A 12,631-nucleotide genomic window follows, 5' to 3' on the forward strand; every position below is an offset into this window, starting at 1 on the left:
AAGAGCTGGCTTTCTCCACTCCCAGCCCCGGAGACCTTCCAAAAAATTCTTTGAGTTTTTTTTTTTTTTTTTTGATAGATCTTGATCTGGCAGTTAAAAACCTGAGGATCTGTATTGCAAAAGAACAGCTGACTGCTATTGCCAAGTAGTTCCCACCCACCCCACCCTGGGAAGATACTGCTCTGTTCGGAAGGCCTTGCAGTGTTTATCTTTCTTGGCTTATCTGTTAGTAACTCCGACTACTAACTGTTGTTGACTTAATTAGATGATATACGACATTAAAATTTCCCTTTGGGAGGTTTTCTCAGACAAATAGTCAGAAGACAAATCTTAAAGCAGAGGAAACTGAAGTCCTAATAGTGGACGTGTGAGTACATACACATTCCAACACACACAGAAATCACCGTCTTATGTATACATACAGGTGCAAAAGACTTCTTACTTTAAAGATGAGGCTTTGTAATGAAATGGGAACATCAAAATTTCTTTCTGATGCATGACTAATCAGAAAATCAGCTAGCCTTGACAGGATGAAACAAGTTGAAAGACCATGGGAAAATGAGATAAAATATTAGGATTTCAGGATAGAGAGGAACTATACGGTCATTAAGTCCCAACCTTTCTGTGGTGGCTTAATGTCCCCCACGGACCCACTGATCAAGTGGTCATCACCTCAGATTTGAATTTTTCCAGGGATGGGGAATTCAGGGACTCCACGGGTCTCTCATTCCACTTTTGTTTGACTCCCTTAGAAATTTCTTCTTCACATTGACAGGAAAATCTGTGTCCTTTAGTTTCACCTTAACATCTATTTTTTCTGATGTTAATATAGTTACACTACCTATTTTTCTGTTTTTGGCATTTTTTCCTATCTTTCCATTTTCAACTCTCTGTTTTAGTTATATCTTTTGAAAATGACACATAACTAGATTTTTAAAATCTGTGCAACTAAATTTGTCTTTAAAACTGAGTACATTCTATTTAGAATTCTATTTGAACTTGTTTCTGCTGTTTATTTCATACTTTCTTTTTTTTTATTATTTTATACTTTCTATCTGTCCTTTCTGCTTTTGTTTCTTGTGTCCTTTTTTGCCTTTTAAAAAATTCATTCTGGGAGTGCCCGGGTGGCTCAGTCATTAAGCGTCTGCCTTCGGCTCAGGTCATGATCCCAGGGTCCTGGGATCAAGCCCCACGTCTGGCTCTCTGCTCAGCGGAGAGCCTGCTTCTCCCTCTCCCTCTGCCTGCCTCTCTGCCTACTTGTGCTCTCTCTCTGTCAAATAAATAAATAAAATTAAAAAAAAATTCATTCTGCTTTTTCTCCCTTCATTTTATTTTTACCTGTCTGGTAGTTTGGACATTATATACACTATTTTTATTTGTTCTAGAAAGGTTAACAATATTTAGATTTACTGGTAATTTTATTGATGTATTTCTCTCTGAAGACATCTCTAGTCAAATCCCTTGTACATTTTTTTCTCCTTGTCCATTTTAAAAATTGGGTTATCTGCCTTGTTATTACTGAGTTGTAAGAGATTTTATATATTCTGGATACAAGACCCTTTTTTCTTCTAAAGATTTTATTTTTAAGCAATCTCTACATCCAGCGTGGGGCTCAAACTCACAACCCTGAGATGAAGAGTTGCATGTGCTACCAAATGAGCCAGCCAGGTGCCCCTGGATATAAGACCATTTTCAGATAGAGTATTTACAAATATTTTCTCCCATTCTGTGGGTTATCTTTTAACTTTCTTGATGGTGTCCACTGAAGCACATTTTTTAGTTTTGATGACGTCTAATTTATCTACTTTTTCTGTTGTCACTTGTGATTTTCATGCCATATCCAAGAAATGATTGTTCAATCCAAGGTCATAAAGACTTGCTCCTATGTTTCCTTTTAGAATTTTATATAACTTTTACATTTAGGTCTCAGATCCATTCTGAGTTCTTGTTTTTCTTTTTTAAGATTTTATTTACTTATTTATTTGAGAGAGAGAGCGCACATGAGCGGGAGGATGGGCAGAGGGAGAAGGAGAGAGAAAATCCCAAGCAGACTCAAATATCATCATCAAAATACTAGCAAACTGAATTAAGCAGCATATAAAAAGGATTGTACACCAAGACCAAGGGGGATTTATCACAGGAATGCAAGTTTGGCTTAACATACGAAAACCAAACAATGTAATAGACTATGTTAACAGAATAAGGGACAAAAGCCACATGATCATCTCAATAGAAATAATATATACTCCAGAAAGAAAGAAACTAGGAAATGTAAGATTCTGAGGAAGTGTATAGAAATAAAACTTGAATCAAAATATCATTGACTAGGGGCATTGACTAGGTAGAACATGCAACTCTTGATCTCGGGATTGTGAGTTCAAGCCTCATGTTGGGTGTTGAGATTACTTAAAAATAAAATCTAAAAAAAAAACTCTTGTTGACTAGAACAAAAAGCTTTTGAAAACCAACCAAGCAGAAGTATGTTCTTGGCTATGTATTTTTTATAGATGGCCTTTAACAAATTGAGGATTTTTTCTTGTATCTCTAGTTTGTTGAGTGTTTTTCCATGAAATAATATTGGATTTTGTCAAATGCCTTTCTGCCTCTGTTGAGATGATCATGTGGTTTGAGTCTCTCCTCATAAGGGACTTTGATCTGTAATTTTCTTATGATATCTTTGTCTAATGGTATGAGGGTAATACTGGCCTCATAGAATGAGTTGGGAAGTAGACCCATCTGTTCTATTTTTCGGGAAGAGTTTGTAAGGGGGACTGGTGTTAATTCTTCCTTAAAGTTTAGTATAATTCACTAGTGAAGCCATATGAGCTTGAGTTTTGCTTCATGGAAGGAAGTTTTTTATTATTGCTCATGCAATATCCTTACTTCTTATAGATCTATTCAGATTTTCTCTCTCTCTTTTTTTTTTTTGAGTCACTTCTGGTAATTTGTGTCTTTCTAGTAATTTGTTCTTCATTTAGAATGTGTGATTTGTTGGCATACATAGTATTTCCCCATAGTGCTTTTTACTTCTAAGAGGTTAGAAGTGATATTCCCTCTTTCATTCTTTTTTTTTAATTAAGTAATCTCTACAGCCAACATGGGGCTCTAATTCATGACCCCGAAATCAAGAGTTGCATGCTCTACTGACTGAGCCAGCCAGGCACCCCTTTCTTTCTTTCTCTCTTTCTTTCTCTCTCTTTCTTTCTCTCTCTCTCTCTCTCTCTTTTCTTTTCTTTCTTTGTTTTTCTTTCTTTCTTTCTTTCTTTCTTTCTTTCTTTCTTTCTTTCTTTCTTTCTTTCTTTCTTTCTTTCTTTCTTTCTTTCTTTCTTCCTTTCTTCCTTTCTTCCTTTCTTCCTTTCTTCCTTTCTTTCTTTCTTCCTTTCTTGAGTGTGTGAGCAGGTGGGGAGGAGCAGAGGGAAAGGGAGAGAGAGAATCTTAAGCAGGCTCCACACCCAGCATGAAGCCTGACATGGGGCTCAAACTCACAACCCTGAGATGATGACCTGAGCTGAAATTAAGAGTCAGATGCTTAACCTACTGAGCCACCCAGGCACCCCAATTTCATTCTTGATTTTAGCAATTTGAATCTCTCTTTTTTTCTTTGTCTGTCTAGCTGAAGTTGTGTCAATTTTTTATCTTTTCAAACAGTGAAACTTTCAGTTTCATTAATTTTATCTATTGGATTTTTTTCCTCTGTTTTATTTCCTTGCTAGTCTTTATGATTTTGTTCCTTTGCTTGCTTTGTGTTTAATGTGCTTTTTTTTTTTTCCCCTAGTTTCTTAGGGTAGAAGTTTAGGCTCTTGATTTGGGATTTTTCTTCTTTTTAAAATATAGGCATTTGTAGGTATAAATTTCCCTCTAAGCCCTGCTCTTGCTACATCCCATAAGCCTTGGTATGTTGTGTTTCATTTTGATTCATGTCAAAGTATTTTTTAATTTCCTTTGTGATTTCTTTTTTGATCCTTTGGTTATTTAGGAGTATATTATTTAATTTCCATATATTTGTGAATATTCTAAATTTCTTCTGTTATTGATTTCTAATTTTGTTCCATAGTGGTCAGATATATATATACACACACAATGATTTTAATACTGACTTCTAAATTTACTGGGACTTGTTTTATGTCCTAGCATATGTTCTATTTGGAGAATGTCCCATGTACACTCGAGAAGAATGTATATTCTGTTGTTATGGATGGAATGTTCTGTATATATCTATTAGGTCTAGTTGATTAATAGTGTCATTTACTTTTTTGGTCCTTTAAAATTATGCTTGGTTCTTTTCTTTTAAGATTTTTTTAAGTAATCTCTATACCCAGTGTGGGGCTTGAACTTACAACCCCGAGATCCAGAGTCAAATGCTCCACCGACTGAGCCAGTCAGGCACCCCTATATGCTTGGTTATTTTCAATTAGCTCTTTCTCTCTAAGCATAGTTTGCCTCCCTATTTTATTTCTATATACAAATTAAGCAAATTTATTTTATATTTAGTATCTTATAATTCCACTTAATGCAATTTTTATAGAGTGAGTCTGCTGTCTGCTCTCACTCGTGTTGCCTTGTTTTCTTGTCTACTATGTAATACTTGCCAGAGAACTCCTGTTCTTTGGAACTTAATCTGTGGAAATTCTTTAAGGCCTGACTTTCAGGTATGTTCTTTCCTAAGAGATTTGGCATGCTTCTCTGCGTGCCCACGGTTACTTTAACCTTTTAGACTGAGGTTTTTAAAACCCGGTAGGTAGTTGGAATTGAGGCCAAAACTTATAGGAGGCCTCCTGAGGATGTGACATGTTACTGGGGCAGATTTTCCCCACTCCATCTAATGCTGAAGTCACTACAGCAAGTTCCCTTGTTGTCATTTTCTTTTTTAAAGATTTTATTTATTTATTTGACAGAGAGAGAGACACAGGGAGAGAGGGAACACAAGCAGGGGGAGTGGGAGAGGGAAAAGCAGGCCTCCCACGGAGCAGGGAGCCTGATGCGGAGCTCGATCCCAGGACCCTGGGATCATGACCTGAGCCGAAGGCAGACGCTTACCGACTGAGCCACCCAGGCGCCCCCTTATTGTCATTTTCATCAGAACAAATTAATTTGTCATTTGTCATTACATTGGTACTATAGTCCTTGGGGTTCCCAGCTTTATACAGGGTATCATTCTAGATTCTGCACTTTGGGCTGGCCTTGGACATTAGCTTCTGATTTTTGTACCTTGAAGGGTTACTGAAGGAAAGCTCAAGGTCACTAGGGTTGGGCAGATGGCCGCAAGGTGAAAGCCAACCTCAGGGTTATTTTTTCTATCTGGATTTCAACTTTCATTTCCTTTTTGGCTTGTGAGGCTTTTTTTTTTTCTAAAGACTTTATTTATTTATTTGACAGAGAGAGACACAGCGAGAGAGGGAACACAAGCAGGGGGAGTGGGAGAGGGAGAAGCAGGCTTCCCACCCAGCAGGGAGCCCGATGCAGGGCTCGATCTCAGGACCCTGGAATCATGACCTGAGCCGAAGGCAGACGCTTAACGACTGAGCCACCCAGGTGCCCCGTTGTGAGGCTTTTTTACTGCAATTTCAGTGATGCATTTATGAATACATGTTTTTAAAAAATTTTATTCAGCAGTTTTAGTTGTTTCTTTGGGAGAGCTATTTAAGGTATACAGTTCATCATAGTGCCCTTATAATACCCATTAGGCCTCAGACTCACAGCAACTTCTACAATTCAGAGAAAAGAACCTATTAAAAAGTTGCTACTTTTGACTACCTTTTTGATGCAGCTCACAATCTAAAAAGACACCTCCTTCAGAGGAAATGCTTGGGGCATAATCATTCCCACTGCTCACCTTTAGCTCCTCCACCCTTGTGTCCATTCAATCTCCTTGAGGTCAAGGTCTTGGGTCAGAAAGAGAGCGATCCCAAGGCAGAGAGCCCCAGGAAGAATGAATATGTGAAGATATGGGGCGTCTGGGTGGCACAGTCAGTTGAGCGTCCGATTCTCAGGTCATGATCTCAGGCTTGCGAGCTCGAGCCCCCAGTCAGGCTCAGTGCTCAGTGTGGAGTCTGCTTAGAGTCTCTCTCCCTCTCCATTTGCCCCTCCTTCCTCTCTAAAATAAATAAATGAAAGTTTTAAAAAATATACGTGAAGAGAAGCAGCAGGAACAGAGTGCCAAGTTGAAGGTCAGGAGCAGGTGGATAGTCAGATAAAACAGAGGAAGAAAATGTGAGCATCAGAGTGAGAGACTAGAGTTAGAGTGCCCCCAGGAGAGCCCTCCAATATTTGAGGTCAGTTTCATGTCTCCCCCACTTCCTTAAGCTGTGCCTCTCTATCTTTCACATTGTAGTATGAGAATTGCCACTTAGAATGCTGCTAGCGGAGCCATGACCACTCACCTACTCTTCATGGCAGACCCTGTCACTCCATTAATGCAGTCAGTCAGAACTGCTCCAGCTTTGCCCATAGACTCATTCTGAGCCATCATCTAAAACATTCCAATTCTTTTCCACAAATAACACTCATTCACATGTCTCCCATTTCTTATCTTATTAGATGTGCTTAAAAAAAAAATCTGAGTGCATGAACACACATTTATCACCTCACTTTATTAGTTTAATCCTGCCATTCAAGCCAACAAGAGCTTTTAGTCCTGATTCTATCTTCATCAGTATTTATTCTTTTCCTTGTCATTTGCAAATTTGATGAGTACTTTGCTATCTCTCACTCCAAATCACCGATAAACTATTTAGCTAGATCAAGGCTTCTGTCTTAAAATTTCCTTCCAAGTTGATGTGGATGCATTACTCAATATCCTTTGGGTATGATTGTTCAACCAGTTATTAATCTACCTTCGTTGTATTTGTACTCAGAACAAGTCTGCATGGATGACATGTATATTCTTGTCAGTAACCTTGTCACAAGTACATGCTCTGCCTACCTACCAGTATAGCAACCATCTCAAAAGAGTGAAACCAAGACAAGTTCAACAAAACTTGTTCTTGGTGCAACCATTTCAGAACCTAGCAATCTCAGCTATCTTTCGAAGTGACTCACCAACATCTTTTTATTAATTCACTCCAGAAAATGACCCAAGACTGTCATCAAACTCACCAGTTTAGGGTTTATGGACCATGCTTTCTTCCCTCTTTTGAAGATCACAAACCCATTTAAACCCATTGAAATTATGTAGCTTACCCAGTTGAACTCTTATATTAGGTAGGCAGCTGTAAAAGGAGGCCTAAAGCACAGGGGCTTAAGCAAAAAATAGTTTATTTCTCTCTCACATAAAAGCTGGGTAGGTATCTCTGGTTATGATGGCAGCTTCATAATCATCAGGGACTCTGCGTCCTCCTCTCCTGTTGTTCTGGCATTCTTAACAGGTGCCTTTGACCTCACAGTTTAAGTTGGCTTTTCCTGCTCTTTCTCTCTTCTTCATTTGAGCCAGTGGGAAAACAAAATGGAAGGAAGGGAAGGGCATGCTCTTTCTTTTAATGTGAACAAATCAGAAAGTGCAGATTATCACCTTTGTTTTTATTTCATTGGTCATAACTTAATCACAGAACCACATCTAGCTGAAAAAGAGGCTGGAAAATGATCATTTTCATCTCAAATAGCCGAGGACCTACCTCAGGTGACCAACTCATCCCAGCTTACCTGGGTCTTTTCCAGTTTTAGCACCAAATGTACTGCATCCTGGGAACCTTCTCAGTTTGAGGCAAACAGGAAAGTTTGTCACCCTACATCTAGCTAAAACTTGGGGGTTCTCAAGAAAGAAGAGGAAAATAGTTATTGGTGGACCACTAGGTCTCTCCCTTACTCCCCAGTTTGTCTATGGACCCATTATTTCTTCCTATATGTGGAGCTGCCTTTCCTCCTTTTAGCTTCAACATTTTTCTCCATGAAATAGAAGACTGGGGCACCTCCGTGGCTCAGTCAATTAAGTGTCTGACTTTGGCTCAGGTCATGATCTCAGGGTCCTGGGGTTGAGCCCTGCGTTAGGCTCCACGCTCAGCCAGGAGTCTGCTTCTCCTTCTCCCTCTGCCCCCACCCCCCACCCGCACCACTTGTGCTCTCTGCTCTATCTCAAATAAATAAATAAAATCTTTAAAAACAATAAAAGGAGGGGGTGCCTGGGTGGCTCAGTTGTTGAGCGTCTGCCTTCTGCTCGGGTCATGATCCCAGGGTCCTGGGATTGAACCCACATCTGGGGTTCCCTGCTCTGCTCTGCTTCTCCCTCTCCCACTCCACCCGCTTGTGTTCCCTCTCTCGCTGTGTCTCTCTCTGTCAAACAAATAAATAAAATCTTAAAAAAAAAAAAAGAAATGGAGGACTAAAGCAAAATGGGTGTTAAGGAATCTGCTTCTCATTTTTTTTAAAGATTTTATTTATTTATTTGAGACAGAGAGAATGAGAGCGAGCACATGAGAGGGGGGAGGGTCAGAGTGAGAAGCAGACTCCCTGCTGGGTAGGGAGCCCGATGCGGGACTTGATCCGGGGACTCCAGGATCATGACCTGAGCCGAAGGCAGTTGCTTAACCAACTGAGCCACCCAGGCACCCTCTGCTTCTCCTCATTATCTGTCACACTGCATCTACTGTCCATTCTCGCTTCTTTTCCCTTTCCCTGAACAGTCACTTACAGTCCCTTTTGCTGATCTTGGCATTTAAAAGAAAAAAAAGGCCCTCAGACAATTCACAAAAGAATATATAAAAATAGCCAAGAAGCAGATGAATAGGTGCTTAATGTCAGTGGTAATCAGGAAAACTATCTATCTATCTATGATCTATTCATTCATCCATCCTATGTTGCTTTTCGAGAAGGTTTTATAGATTCTCATTCAGTTGGGTTTCTCTAGCATTACACTGGTTGCTCACTTTTTCTTTCTTCTCCGCTACCTTTTTGTTCTAGTCAACCATAGTTTTTTTTTAAGATTTTATTTTTAAGTAATCTTTGCACCCAACATGGGGCTTGAACTCACAACCCAGAGATCAAGAGTTGCATGCTCTACTGACTGAGTCATCCAGGCGCTCCTAGTCAACGATATTTTGATTCAAGTTTTATTTCTATACACTTCCCTCAGAATCTTACATTTCCTAGTTTCTGTCTTTCTGGAGTGTATATTATTTCTTTCAATGGATCTAGGAAATTTACCTCTTCTCTCAAGTGGCGTCAGAATAATATTAAATCGTTCTTTTGGCAGGGAAAATATGAATGCAGAAACATGAGTATCCCTTTAAGAAGGGAATCAGCTTTTGATGAAGGGGAAGTGAGGAAGCGATCTCATGACTCTTTGTTTATTCAGGTGCGATACAGTAAATCGCCTCTGTTCCAGAATATTTCCAAGGCTCATGAGTTACACAGCTCATTTCCAAGCTTGCCTGGGCAGACTAAGATCAAAGGTCCCTGCAGACAGTGTTCAGCTCTACTCTGGCTTTCCCTTCTGAAGTCATTTGCTTTTTGCTTATTATCACTCAAAGCCCAAGGAGGTGAGAACTCTCAGATGTGTTACAAAGTCAGCCTTTATCTTTTAAAATGAAACACTATCCTTCATGCACTTATATACCTCTAGGTTTGTCAACCATGTCTTAGATAACCTCCCAGAACATATGCAGTTGTACGAGAGAATGAGAGCCACATGCAGGCAGAAGCCGACATATGAATGGAAAGAGAACACGCTGCTGCTGTCTCTGAAGCCTGCTCCAGCCTGCCTTGTCATAGATTATTTACTGTAGCCCAGACTTTCTTGCTTAATCTTATAGGATCTGGGCTTCTGTTACTAGTACCCAAAAAAAGCCTCGGGCAGTAAGTGTGTCCCTCCTGCCAATGGGGTCCCAGTCAATGACAGCCCTTGGCAGTATCTGGATGTTGAGAAGGCGAAATCAGATCTGGACCCTCCAGACCTGCAGGCTGGGACTTGGAAACCCAGATGGCAGAGAGGATAGGAAAGAAGGCAACTCAACCAACAATTCAGATGTGGAAATAGTGGCTTATTCCTCCAGACTCTGGGCCAAGGTCAACCTGGTAAACCAAGTGATCATCATCTGTGGAAGGCAAAATAAGAACAGTTCCCAAGATTCTTCGGTTGGATCCATCACCATAACTCCTCCTTCATTGATGGAGTCTCTTCTGGAGAGTTGGAACGCCCCCTCCCCCAATGCTTCTAGAAACTTCTAGAAACCTTTGAGAGTAACTCACAGAAAAGCCCCATCACTCTATAATAAAACCTATCATTCCATGCACTCTGAAGCTTTAGTTAATTTTTGAATATAAGTAGTCCCTTCCAATCAAGACTATCAGATATTTAAGGAAGGCCCCAAAATGAGTCAAGTTGCAAAACAAATAGGAGGGAAGAAAAGAAACCTGGAGAAAGAGACAGTGAAGAAAGCAATAGAAAATTTAAACAAAAAAACCCTGAAAATACCATCCTCAAAAAGCTAAAAGAGGACATTTCACTCTGCAATAAAAACAGGAGTTTCTGAAAAAGAATAATTAGAGAAAAAGAGCATTTGGAAATGTACAATATGGTATAACTCTAATATATGAATATAATAGAACACATAGAAGATGATGTTGAAAAAAATCTCCAAGAAGGTAGGTTTAAAAGGCAAAGATGGAGAAATCAGGAAGGTGGGAGGGATAAGATGAGAAAATTGGAGGCCTTTTCTAAGAATCCAACATCTGCTAATAAGAATTCCAGAAAACAGAACAAGGAAACAGAAGGGAAAAATCTGTATCTCTAGTTTACACAGGCCAACCAAATAAATGCCCAGCCAAACAGACAAAAAAGACTCACATGGAGGACCATTATCATGACATCTCAGAACCTGAGAAAGAGATCCTACATGCTTCCAGATTGGGACGGGGGGAAGAAGGGAATCACACAGAAAGAATGAGAAAAAGAAGAATTGGATTTTAGAAATGTAACAGTGGAGGCTGAGGAAAAATGATGTGGTCAATTGTTGTTCAGGTCTTTTTTACCTTTATGGATCTTCTGTCTATTTGTTCTATCAATTACCAGGAAAGAGGAAAGTTGAACTTTCCACTACCATCAGGAATGTGACTGTTCGTCCTTTCAGCTCTAACAGTTTTTGTTTCATGGAGGTTGGACGTCTGTTGTTAGGTGCACCGCCGTTGAGGATTGCTACATATTCTTGGAGAATCTACCCCTTCTCATGATGTAATACCTCTCTGAGTCCCTAATAACAGTCCTCGCTCTACAGTCCCATTTATCTGTGTTAATAGGGCTACGGCTATGGTGTCTTCCTTTTACTTCCTGTTTACATGTTTTATCTTTCTCCATCTAAGACATTTAATGTGATTATTGATAGGATACGATTGGGTTAAATCCATCCTACCATCTTGCTAGTTGATCTTTTCCACCTGTTCTTTGTTTCCTTTATCCTCTTTTTCTGCCTTCTCTCCAGTAATTTGAACACTCTTTGTGATTCCATTTTATCTCCGCTATAACTATTATGTGTACCTCCTTAAAATTTTTTTTTTAGTGATTGCCCTCGGATTTACAATACATTTTTTTAAATTAATCAGAATCATCTCGAACTATCTGTAGCACTTCACGTTTAGGATAATGGCCTTACCACCATATAGTCTCAATTTCTTCCTCCCATTCTTTGTGCTATTGTTGTCATACTTCTTTCCTTTTACATTTACTTAAAACATGTAATACTTGACCACTGTTTTGCTTTAGGCAGTCGGTTATGTCTCAGAGTAATGAAAAATAAGGAAAAAAAGAATTTTATTCTACTTGATTCAATTTCTAGTTCTCCTCGTTTGTGGGTGTAGATCTAGTTTTCAGTCTGATATATATATATATATATATATATATTTTTTTTTTTTTTTTTTTTTTTTTGGCCTAAGAACTTCCCTTTACTATTTCTTGTAGACTAGATCTGCTGGCAGTGAGTTTCCTCAGTGTGTGTTTCTCTGAGAAAGTATTTATTTCTCCATTTTCCCCCCCAAAGATATTCTTGCTGAGTATAGGATATTCTGGGTTGAAAGCTTTCTCTTTCAGCCCTTTAAAAATGTCACGCCATTGTCCTCTTATTTTCTTATGAGGAATCTGCTGTCAACTCTTACCTTTGTTCCTTTGTATGTAATGTTTTTTTCTAGCTGCCTTCAAGATTTTCTCTTTGTTTTTGTTTTCAGTAATTTGAATATGATATGCCTGTGTGTGCGTGTGTGTGTGTGTGTCACTTTGGTTTCGATCCATTTGGGTGTTCTCTGAGCTTCTTGAATCTGTGATTTAGTATTAGTCATTAATTCTGGAAATTCTCAGGTAATATATATTTATTGATACATTTCTTCTGCCCGGTTCTCTCTACCTCTCTCTTTTCATTCTGGAATTCCAATTATGCATGTGTCAGAGTGTTTGACAGTATCCCACTGTTCCTTGAATATTCTGGTCCCCTCTCCCCTCCACCCCCCAATACACATACTCTTCTTTTTTATTATTTTTTTAAGGTTTTATTTATTTATCTGAGAGAGAGCGAGCATGAGCAGGGGGAGGGGCAAAGGGACAAGCAGACCCCCTGCTGAGTGTGGAGCCCAAGTGGGGCTTGATCCCAGGGCCCTGACATCATGACCTGAGCTAAACTCAGACACCCAACAGACTGAGCCACCCAGGCACCCC

Source organism: Eumetopias jubatus, unplaced genomic scaffold, assembly GCF_037043125.1.
Source record: "Eumetopias jubatus isolate StellerSeaLion01/CBP00866 unplaced genomic scaffold, mEumJub1_p1.0 scaffold_16, whole genome shotgun sequence".
Taxonomy (NCBI): Eukaryota; Metazoa; Chordata; class Mammalia; order Carnivora; family Otariidae; genus Eumetopias; species Eumetopias jubatus.